Source organism: Cryptomeria japonica, chromosome 5, assembly GCF_030272615.1.
Source record: "Cryptomeria japonica chromosome 5, Sugi_1.0, whole genome shotgun sequence".
Taxonomy (NCBI): domain Eukaryota; kingdom Viridiplantae; phylum Streptophyta; class Pinopsida; order Cupressales; family Cupressaceae; genus Cryptomeria; species Cryptomeria japonica.
Genome location: NC_081409.1, coordinates 242,732,724 through 242,745,405, shown reverse-complemented (window position 1 = coordinate 242,745,405; position 12,682 = coordinate 242,732,724).

The window sequence follows — 12,682 nt, the reverse complement described above, 5'->3', positions numbered from 1 at the left end:
TCATACTCAAGTTTGGTTGATGAGGAGGCGGTGTTCTTGGCTGGAGCACCTTGCAAAGTAAATTTACCTCGACGAGTTGTAACATGACATTCAGAGGTAGGTTCAGAAGAAGATCCAACGCCTTTTAAGACAATCTTGGGTCTCTGGGTAGAATTCTAAGGGGTTTTGTCCTTGATGATAATGGTAGAGACATAATTGTCCATCGAGATGTGATTGATAGTTGAATCATAGTTATAAGATGCTCTTGTATAGTTGGTTTGATGCTCTGTGGCTCTAGCTTTTCCCTTGTCATGTTTTGGGAACAGTTCCTTAAATATCTCATGTTCTTGATTAGATGAGTGTCCCTCAATCTCAATGTCACCTCTATCAATGAGATCTTGTATGATGTTCTTCAGTCAATGACAATTTCCTGTCTTATGACCCTTGCTCTTATGAAATTCACAATACTCATCATCATTCCACCAATTTGGTTTAACCTTTGGTTCATATGGAGGAAAATCTGGAACTGTGATTACCTTGTTTGCCACTAGCTTCTTGAAAACCGACTCAAGTGGTTCTCTTGATGGAGTGTACTTCCTTCGTGATCTGGAAGTTGTTTGAGTATTTACTTGATCTTTTGTAGAGCTTGATCCCGAAAAGATGAATTTGGGTCGCACTGTGTTGGCATCAACAACACCATCATTGACTATGTTCTTGTTTTTATTCCAAAATCTCGGCTTGTCTTTTCCCTTAAAGTCATCTTTGTTTTCCTTGAATATCTTAATGACTCCTTGTTCAATTAGGACCTTTTCTGTTGCTAAGCCTTTTTCAATGACGTCCTTGAAAGTGGACAAACAAGCTTTTCTTAAATCATAGCCAATGTCTTTGTTAACATTCTGGGTGAACATCTCTACCATTTGTTTTTGTGGGATTTCGCAAGAGCATTTGCTGGCTAGATTCCTCTATCTTTGTAAAAATGATGCAAAAGACTCTCCCTCTTTTTGCTTGGTGTTGCACAAAGTAGTGACTGATATGTCTGTCTCTATGTTGTAGGAGAAGTGTTGAATAAATGCCTCTGCTAGATCACCCCATGACTTAATACCAGGTGGAAGTTGGGAGAACCATTCCATAGCTTGATCACCTAGGCTTTGTGGGAATAATCTCATCAAATATGTCTCTTCTGTTGCTACCTCAATGCAAGCTGTGAAAAACTATCTTATGTGTGCCTTAGGATCCCCTTTGCCTCTATACTTATCAAATTTAGGCGTCACAAAGTGTGTAGGAAAAGGAGGCATTGGAATGCTCTTGTCAAATGGATAAGGACATATGTCTCTCATTGTGTATGTTGGCTTTGGTGTATTTATGTCCTCCATTTTCTTTTGTAAGTCCCTGATTTGTTGCTCCAAATTGTTCTTAGGTGGAGATCGACTTCTTAGACCATACCCCATGTTTGAGGCACCAATTGGAGGAGGAGCATGTTGCATATATGGATGATATTGATCATACACATGTTCATATGGAGGAGGTCTATAGTGATGCTGCGTATATGGACCACTTGGTATAGATTCGTGTTGAGGAAAATGTGTTGCCCCGAATTTGACACGGGGTTTCCTTGTGTCCAAATTTTGAGCATGTCTTTGAGTATCCAATTGCTTTGGTGGTTGATCCTTAGCATTGGTATGTGATTGAGCATATCTGTCTGCATAAGACTTCCATAATGGTCTGCGAAGGTGAGTATCGTATGCTTGACCATGTGTGTGTGGGACCTCTGGTTTTTGAAACAAAGATGATGGTGATTCAGGTACCATATGTGGTCCTCTATTGCCTCCACTATTAGGCCTTCTTTGATCCATGTTGGAGTGAGTTTGTTGCAAAGGTCGATTTTCCATTATTTGAGACATGTCAAAATCATGAGGTATCTTGGCTCCACTTTGCTCCATCATTTGTAAGAAGTATTGTCTATCCCTTCTCATTATTTCCTCAACCAATCGATTGAAATGGGGATTCATAATGGATTCTTCCACATCTGCTGAATGTACGGAAAAGTTGTCCATATTGTCATTGTGTGTAGCATTGTTGTTTGTAGTGTCCATGTTCTCAACATTTGGAATGTTTCTATAGGCATCCATGTCAGGTAATGTAGTATGATCGGAATTGAAAAAGATATCATTCTCATACTCATAAGAACTCATGTTCGTGGACTCTTGAGCCTCTTTAGTTTCTCTCCTATATTTTTGAAGACGGGTTTCAACCATGAACTAGGTATTGATCGAGATGTGTGAGACTAGATGAAAAATGGAAAAAGTATGGAAGACCAAGAGTTGGATGGAATGTAAATGAATTTGAGGTGTACTTGCAATGTCCAAAGTGTAAGACCAAGTATGTATGTAGTAGAGTAGGTGTGACTTCCAAAGAGAGGATAGTTTCTCTTGATGAGGTAAGTTGACCTTGACTCTAAGTAAGACTAAATGAGACCCAAAGGTAAGAAACCTTGATGAGGGACCATTTAACAAAGTGTTGTTGTATGTAGTGTGTTGACAAAGTATGATGAGGACAAGCAAGTGACCTTTTGACTCAAGTTTAGACAATTGTGAATGTAAAGTGAGATGTGAAGCAATGATGGACTTTGTGAGACCCAAGGACAGGTTGACTGCTAAATGAAACCCTGGAGAAATAACCTAGGAAGCTCAAGAATTTTGAAACTACTATGTTTGTTTGCTGGACTGTAACAGTTTTTCAATTTTGAACACAGACGCGCCTGTATACTTCACAGACGCGGTTTCCTGACATAGACGTGGCTCTGTTTGACACAGACGCGCTTCTGAGATTTTATTTTTTTTGCAAAGTGTAATGTTGATTCTGAAAACACAGACGCGTTTCTGCCCTTCACAGACGCGGTTATATAACAGAGACGCTACTATGTCAAACACAGACGCGTTTCTGCAAAATTTGTGCAATTTTTTCCAATTTGTGAAGTCGTTTTGTTGTGACCAAAATCTAACTGTTTGACTATTTTTCGTGTCTAGACTCAAAATGTTTGCAAGTGTCTAGACTCAAAATGACTCCAAGAAAAGTGTGTTGTTTAATGTAAAAATGTTTTGCATACACTTGAAGACACAAAAGACACAGTGTTTTGTTGTTTGGTCTTGAATGTTTTGAATGTTTAAAATAAGTCAAGCACAATTCTTATGGCTGGCCAAGACAATAGTTGTTGATCCCACATGGGGTTTTACCCCTGAGGCTACGCTATTCAGAGCGGATACTTAGATGCTTGACCTCACTAGCTCCACCCTCGGCACTCACTTCTCGGGTCAGCCAAGCATCAGTCCCCACGAAAACTCCCCATGGTGAACTTTGTATCTCTACTAAGAACCGTATGTGTGTGGACCGCTACCAAAGGTCTGACCTCCTGCCCCAACAACTAGAAGGATTTGGGCTTCTAAAACAAAAAGGTGCTAGTAAGGGCATCCGCTCGTGTGGCCATACATGCGGCACTTTCAGCTCTGTAAATACAGAAGGCTCCCAGCCGGCAGGGGTTACGCCCTACAAGTGATCAAATAAATTTGATCAAACGGGTTTATGGGGAGACACAGTGTCGGTATGAACTAATTAGCACATGTTATCCATAGTTTTCACCATGAATACAGTTGTTTATAGTGGTTCGGAAGAGGTGAGTTTTCCTCGCTACCACTTGGGTCGTTCTCTTCTCACTAGTAGTCCTAGTGACCACACGGGAAGACAGACCCTCTAAAGATTAAACAAAAAGAGCCTATTGCTCAAGACACAAAAGACAATGATTCAATTTTAGTGCACCAATTGAAGTGTTTGCTAGTCTATGAAAATAAGGCACACAATAAAAATCCAAAAACCCTTGCCAAGAACCTGCAACAAAGATTTGTTAGTAGTTTGGATTGTTTCAAATGATCACCCCTTCCTGCAAGCACACAAGTTAGGTAAATTTTAAAACCAAAAAGACTTTGTGAAAATAGGGGCCTTCAACCAAACGATTTTGCTTTCAAGACAAGCTGCACCAATTTCGTTAGCTAGATCTGAAAATGTTAGCTCCAAATAAACTAGATCTGAAACCCTAAATGCAAAATCCAAAACTGAATCAATAAAAACCCAAAATTTGAAACTGTTGAACGCAGACACGATTACCCTCAACACCGACGCAACTTCGTGACACAGACGCGGTTCTGTGAGGCACAGACGCGGCTACAGAACGTAGACGCGACTCCTGGACACAGACGCGGCTAAAAACACCACAGACGCGACTTAATAACACAAACGCGCTTTCCTGGAACCTGCAAAATAGAATACTGCCAGTAACACAGACGCGATTCTAGATGTCGCAGATGCGCTAGAAAAACAAAAACACGATCTGAAAGTGCGCAGACGCGGGAATATCAAAATGCTGCCGAAAACGTCAGATCTGCAACTTCAAAATACAAAATCTGCAACAAGGATGTTAAATGCAAAAGAGACAAGAGTTCCACTGGGCGTGCCAAAATGTATATGGTGAAAATGGATACAAATAATAACGATATTGAAAGGCTAAATGAATTCAACCACAAAAACCCTAGCCTAACAACAACAAAGATCCACCATAACATATGAAGATTACCGAAGACAACGCAAGTCAAACGAAATCACAAAGATTATACCATCACATGTCCAATAGGGTTTGGATCTCCATTCTTCCTATCTCCATTGATCTTGCTTGATATATTTTCTCTCAGATTTTATGTGCACAAGAGCTCAACAAAGAACAGAATGTGGTTGCAAGTAGGATCGCCTATGTTCAAAAGCATAGTATAGTCAAGTGCATAAATTGATTAGCCAGGGTTGATAATGAAGGAAGTATCCTCTTATATAGAAGACACAGTATGAAATGGAGGGATAAGATTGAGAGGTGTAAAAGGAGGTCGGTTATGATTAGAGGGTAGGTAAAAGAAATAATAAAATAATGAAAGGGGTAGATAGTGTATGAATTAAGAGATGAATGACATGTGTCATGGGTAGAAAAGGTTAATGAATTAATTAAATAAATAAAGATTTATTTAATTAATAGAAGAAGTGGGATAATTAAATAAATAAAATATTTATTTAATTTAGGAAAATGATAATTTAAATAAATAAATGTATTTATTTAAATGAGAAATAAGGCTAGAAGAGGATAAATGAATTAATTAAATAAATAAAGATTTATTTAATTAATAGAAGAATTAAGCTTAGATAATTAAATAAATAAAATATTTATTTAATTAGACATGATAATTTTAGGTGTCTACACTAACAACTTCAGAAGGAGATGTGCTCGACGAACCAACTAACAACATTCATCTGAAGAAATACTACACTTGAGTAGTCTAATCCACGAAAAAAGTCAAAAACAATAAAAAAATCAAGGAAAAACAAATAAAAAGGTACAATAAAAGCAACTGGTGAAAAACTGGTAACAGGCGCTATTGTGAAAGGACAACTCCTTTATCTATATCCACATCCTTATCTCCGCAATAAAACACTATCGGCTATCGGCCGACACTTAGCAAATATCCATTCAGGACATACTTAGCGTAGTCACTATCCTGATTTATCCATCTATCCTTTCACCACACTTTACCATGGCTTGGTAATCACTGTACATACCCGCATCGAGAGGTACACTTAGCTAGGGACAATAAACATCAAAACTTACAAGCATGTTCAAACTGTCAAGACTATTTGCAAAACTCAGAGCATCATGTCCCACAAACAAAAACTTACACAAAACCCAAATCAAAACATCGATCGATAAAAGATTCACAAGAGAAATACGATGGATGATTTCCTGAAGTACCAAATGTTGCATTTTGCATAAAGTCTTGACTATTTTTGCATTTAAACTTTTTGAATTATTGGATTCTCTAAATTTTCTCAACAATGCTTCCAAGCTAGAGAACATCGAGAAACTCCAATATTTTCTTAGTCTTCTATTTGTGAGGCGATCATTTGTACTGTGTAGATATTTGTCTCGAGACGTGATTCACAACATATCACTGAAGACATGATTCCACTTTACGCATACAAATGGTTTAATCTTGTCTGTTTATACGCAATCCGCACTCTGGTCATCCTGGTTCAATTATACCTTGATGCTTGTGCTATCTTGCAAAATCAAACATCATGTAAATTTTTCTCAGGTTATCATGGTTCAATTATACCATTATGCTTGTATAATTTTTTAACATATCCAAAGATCAATCCATGCTCAATGATGATACATATATCGAAAGCAAATAACATGTGGTTATATCGGATGACAAATGCAGAATGAGGATGCTCCAAAAACAATTAGTTGCATATCATTTTACAATTAGTTGCACATCAAATCATACATCTCATTTTCAAGATACATCTCACAGCATATCAAATCATACATCTCATTTTCAAGATACATCTCACAGCATATCAAATCACACATCTCATTTTCAAGATACATCTCATAAACATCATACATTTACATCATTGCATTTCACTTCATCATATCACCTATCTAAGCATTGCATCGTCATAGAATAAACACAAGCATATAGAAAGCATGCATCCATAACACATCACATGATCAAAGAAAATGGTGTCACACACACACACACACACACACACACACACACACACACACACACACACACACATCAACAAATGATCAATGTATAATATCTGTCATGTCTGTGCTCCGTACAAAAACAATGATCAAAAATACAAACAGAGACATCGTCTCTCAAGTATGACTATCTCCTGAAGGAGACGGTCTCGCCGCAGAAGTCCCAACCCCTGGATCTCCAGGTGGATCATATCTCGATGGCCCTGTCACACCTCTGCTCTCTGACCGCGATCCAGTCTCTCGAGATCGACTCGATCTTGACTGTGTAAAACTTTGCACTTGGTGCTCCCTAGGCACCACGGCCTCATAATGTCGACAGTAGTACTCCACCTCCTGGGCTCTCAAAGCCAACTCTCTCAAGGTGTCCCTCATCAGACCACTTGCTGCTGCTCTCTGCACGCTCACTGCAAGTTCCTCTGCTCTACCTCGCTGCTCTATCTCAATGTCGCGCTCGGTAGTCAGTTGTGTAATCTGACGCTGATGCGCTAATAACTATGCCTGCAGTTGTTGCACTGTCACCTGTAGGGTCCTAATCTGGGCGTCCTCCACATGAGTCGGAATTCGGACCCGTAGGGGCACCTATGAAGGGGTACCCCCTATCCCTCTACCTATCCTCGGTGTTGGTGAGGTAGCACATCAGTCCTCCTCCTGTGAGCTGGTCGTCTCACCTCATCAGTCCCTCCCACTGCTGCTATCACCTCTGTCACTCTCCCCTCACCCCTTGCTCCAATAGCCAAACCTCCTCTACCTCTATCCATCAATGCTCGTTGAACTGCTCTCTCCACCCCTCTATCACCCGCATCTCTACCTCTGTCTCCTCTCCTCCCCCGATCTCCTCTCCCTCGTCCACCTCCTCCATCACCTCCCTCATCCCCATCTCCACCTCCCTCATCCTCATCATCATCAAAAGTGGGCCGCATCTCCACTAGATCCAATATCCTCGCCATGGCACGAGCTGCAAACAATCTAGCAAACTCATCCGTCATCCCAGCATCCAAAATCTCTGGGGCATAGTCCCATATCTAGCCCGTTAGCTGCACAAACTCCTCTATGGCCACCGCACTGTCAATAGTCGGACCTCAATCTGGTATGTCCTGCCTCCGACGCACATACAAATAGGTCCCCTGTGGTATCCCCTGCTGCCGACCATACTACCGCAAAACTCTCGTAACCAAAAATCTCTCGATCATAAAAGGGGTCCTCCCTATCAAAAATTGGGTCGTGAAGACATATGGCATCTCCAACCCATCCTCAGCCCAAACCTCGCAACCTGTGTATAGTCGCCATACGACTGTATCAATGTCATCCAATACCCTCCTCCAATGCTCTAGTTTGCCCAGCTTCCGCTGGACAACTAACCCCCTATATCCATATGCATAAGCACGTCCAACAGGCCTATCTCTATCCACCAGTGGCTTAGCTGCAGGAATGTGCTCTCAGCACCATACCTGTAGAAGTGTCACGCCAGCTGACAAACTATCGTAACCCAGGTAGACTACCTCATGCAAGTCCTTGTACAAATGGGCTAGCATAGCTGATCCCCATGCGAACCTGTGTCACCATCTCTTCCAGCACCAGTCCCCATCCCACAAAAAGTCCCTTCGACCTACGGTCGGGACATAGAAAACCACCTACAAACCTTGCCAGTACCGATGGAAGAGGCGCATAGTCCAAATCCAGAAACTGCTGCCATGGAATCTCGTATCCGCACACTATATCATCATGAAAAATCCGGCGAAGTGCCTCTGTCCCACCCTCCTCTGACTGCTCATAAGGTAGTAGTGCACCTACTACAGGTATGTGCAGGATCCGGTAACAATCCTTTGGGGTCACTGTCATCTCCCCTGTGGTAAAGTGAAAGGTATTCGTGTCACTGTGCCATCTCTCTGCAAGTGCTGTAAGTAAACCTCAGTTCACAGTAAACCAAGGCATATCTAATAGGGAAGACAAGCCGCATCTCTCAATAATGTCTACATCAGCCTATGTCAACCGTGGTATCAATACCCATGGTCTCGGAAACCACTCGCATGACTGAACCACTCCCAATCGCTCCTGTCAAACAATAAAACAAGTCCAATATCAGTTTCCTCATCAAAACATAGATCTCAAAATCAAAATCACATGATATCTATCCATATCAACTTGTAACACAACTCAAGTTTTCACAAACCATATCAAACTTGTAACACAACTCAAGTCCCCACATCACATCAACTTGTAACACAACTCAAGTTTCCAAACCATATCAGCTTGTAAAACAACTCAAGTTCCACAATCATATCAGCTTGTAACACAAATCAAGCTCCACATATATTAACTTGAAACAATGCAAATCAAATCAAGTTTATATCAAATCCACATGAATATCTATGAATAACTTTAAAAAATCGCAAAACAAACCAAGTTATATCGGCACTTATATTGGACAAACTATCAAAATCATGACAACAAACATAGAAACGAAACATTTACACCTATCCTAGCAAAACTGACCTTGTCCTATCAATTTTTCTCGCTCACAAATCATCTTTTCTCACCAAACCAACCGCATGCGCTAACTAAATTTGGCTACGCGCTAGATTGACTCCATGTGCTAACCTGTTTTCTCCACGCGCTATCCTATCTACCCCACACGCTAGATTAACTCTATGCGCTACCTATTTCTTCCAATGCGCCATCTAAGCTACCCTAAGCGCTAAACCTATCCCATGCGCTAACCTATCCTGCGTCTGTGCTACCTATCTAACCCTATGCGCTAGGTCTAATCTATGCGCTACTTACCCCTACCCATGTGACTCCCTGTGTACCTAATGCGCTAGGTCTACCCGACGCGCTACCTATTTCACCTTCTGCGCTACCTTGTGTCCCTAATGCGCTAAGTTGCATTTATGCGCTAACCTAGCGAATATGTGCACTAACCTATCAAATTTATGCGCTACCCTAAGTTTTCGGACGCTACCCAAAAATGAAACCCTTATACACTAGGAAATGTTTCGTATGTGCTGAACCGAAAAAACCGCGTGCCAAAATTCAAAACATGACCAAAACGACAAAATAAAAAATCAAAAAGAGGTCAAAAAGGTTGACTTACCGATGGTCCATACACGGCAGACCTCTGATACCTCCGAACGCGCTCAAATCGATGTGTAGAATACGGGATAGGCATTTTGTCTTCTCTCCAAAAGTCTTTCTCTCCAAAGTCAACAAGCACAAATGAGACAAAACAATGCATTTTTCCCCTTTTATAGGGTAAAATAAAATTAAGGTTAGGGGATTTGAGCATGTAATTCGCTCGTGATCTTCCTCATACCCTCGCACACATCCATATCGGGAGATGAATCAATTATTAGCATTCCACATAGCCAACATTTTACAATGCAAACACACTTATCAAATCAAATCAAATTTTCCAAAATTTGATTCATCTCTCGAGGGGGCATTATCAACATCAAACATAAAATTTGGGGCATGACATATCTCAAAATGACATAAAAAAATTTATTTGATCATAAATCATGACGACACAACATTTTCTTTGAATTAACATGTGCACATGCGTCACTTCAAAGAGGGGCAAAATGTAGACGTATAAAAATGACCATATTCCTAAATGAATATCTTATGTTAATTTCTCTATTTAATTAAATCCAATTTAATTGAATTACTTACATTCTTCTATTTAATTAAGTAAATTACTCCATTTATTTAATTAAATTCACTAGACCTCTTTTACCATTTATTATGATAAATCATTTTATTCAATTAAATCCCCTATCCACTTTTTAATTAAATTCAAATTTAATTAATAAATCTAATTTATTTAATTTCCCTTATTGCAAACAAATTGAATTAAATTTATTTTATTCAATTAAATCCTATTATCCATCCATCCACTTGCAAAATCCTTCATCTCCCACTTGCTTCCTAAACCCTATTCCTAACCCCTTCTAGACTCTTCTAATTACTTCTAAATTAACCTAACCCATCTAAATATTGTCACATCCCTAAGCAATGGGAAGTCACTTCTTAAATCCTCAAAGTCTTTGAAAACCCTTAAAGGCTTCAACCACTTAACTTTGAAAGTCTCCCAAACCATTAATGGTTAACTCAACCCTCTAGCATGATTAAAGAATTTCCCTAAACTCAACCTCCATGTAACCCAAGGGTCTCATCAAGCATTTATTGCTTTGACCATGGTTATCCTTAATCCTTTGCACAAGAGTTTATCCTTTGGGTAAAAGCTTTATCCAATGGGTAATCCTAACTTGACCATAACCCTTACCCCCTAAGATAACCATGAGGTCTTCTCAAGCATTTAATGCTTCTTACATCTCCTCTCAACCAACCCTATGTTGACAATTGTCACCATTTCATTGGTGCAAATTGCAAACATGGATTCCTAACTTTCAAACTCAACCCTTGACTACCTCTTTCAATCCTGGCCATTCATTGCCCTATTTTTGCTATAAATAGAGCTCTCATTCATCCATTTTAATCATCCAAGTCTTTATCATCACACTTATACTAAAATCTATCCAAGCTTTAATATATCATTTGTGCTCATCATTTAGCCTCTCTTTTCAACATGAATTAATTTATATATGCATGTTTAGAGTATTTTCTTTATCATTTAGCTTAATCATGGACCAGTATATCATGCTAGGATAGTCTTGCTACTAATCTTGTCATCTTATAATCTAGTTTATTGCATTTATAGGATCATGCATAGTTTAGGATGCATTTCATCTTAAAATCAACCAAAGCATCCCTCGTTCTTGCATTTGTCATCCCTAAACCACTTTGCTCAATGATCTGAGAGCAAAGACATTGGTTTGAGGGACCTTGTGAGATAGAGAACCATGGAACCAACTTTGGGAAGCTGAGCCATACTTCATGACTCCATAGCTTGCACCAAGAAGTCGAGTGGGTGTGTGAGCAAGGCTCCTTAGGCTTCATTTTTCACATTTTAAGTTCTATCGACCCACTTTTCCCGCATACAGAAAGCAACCTCTTTCTTTGAAGTTCGTTCACTGATTGTTTTCATCTCATAAGCAGTTAGGGACCCAAATAACTCATCTATTGAAAAGGTTTTCAGATCCTTGACTTCTTCTATTGCAGAGACATTTGTATCGTATTTAGATGTGAGAGATCTAAGTACCTTTTTGACAATGACTTCATCGACTATATTCTCTCCAAGTCCTCTAATAGTATTCACCATTTCATCAACTCTTTGAAGGTAATCAACAATCTTTTCTTCATCTTTCATCTTCGGGCCTTCAAGCTAACCTCTTAGTGTTTGCAATTTAGCCTCCTTGACCTTGACATCTCCTTCAAACAATCTCTTCAACTTATCCCAAGTTTCCTCGACAGATGAGCAGTGCATAACATTAACAAACTCATTATCAGACAATCCACTGAGAATAGCATGCTTGGCCTTGGCATTGTTTTCATATTCCTTCTTAGCATCCGAATCTATAGGAGGAGCATTAGGGATAGTATACCCATTCTTCACCGACATCCAAACATCAAAACCTAGGGAGGACATATAGGTTTCCATTCTTCTGCTCCAGAAGGCATAGTTGGTACCATCAAACGTGGGAGATTTGGAGGAGGAGGATTCATTCCTTGCCATTGTGATCTTAAACCAGAATCTACCCAAGCTAGATAAATCTTTGACCAACCGGGAACCTAATGTTCTGATACCAATTGTAGAACACAAGATATCACTGAAAGAGGGGGGGGGGAGTGAATCAACAATTTCAAACAATGTGTGCAACTAGTTGGATAATAACAAGCAACCACACACAAGAGCACATCACATAACACCAGATATACGAGGAAAACCGAATGTGGGAAAAACTTCGGTGAGAAATGTTGTTGGAGATCTACTTCTCCAATCCAGCCTCACAAAGAAATAACAATTTTACAATGTTTAGGGCACCAACCCAAGGAGCACCAACCCCTAGCAATTTATGGGCACCTACCCAAAGGAGCACCAACCCCTATTCTATTTTGAGCACCAAACCCTGCACCGAGCATCCACTCAGTGAAATACAATGA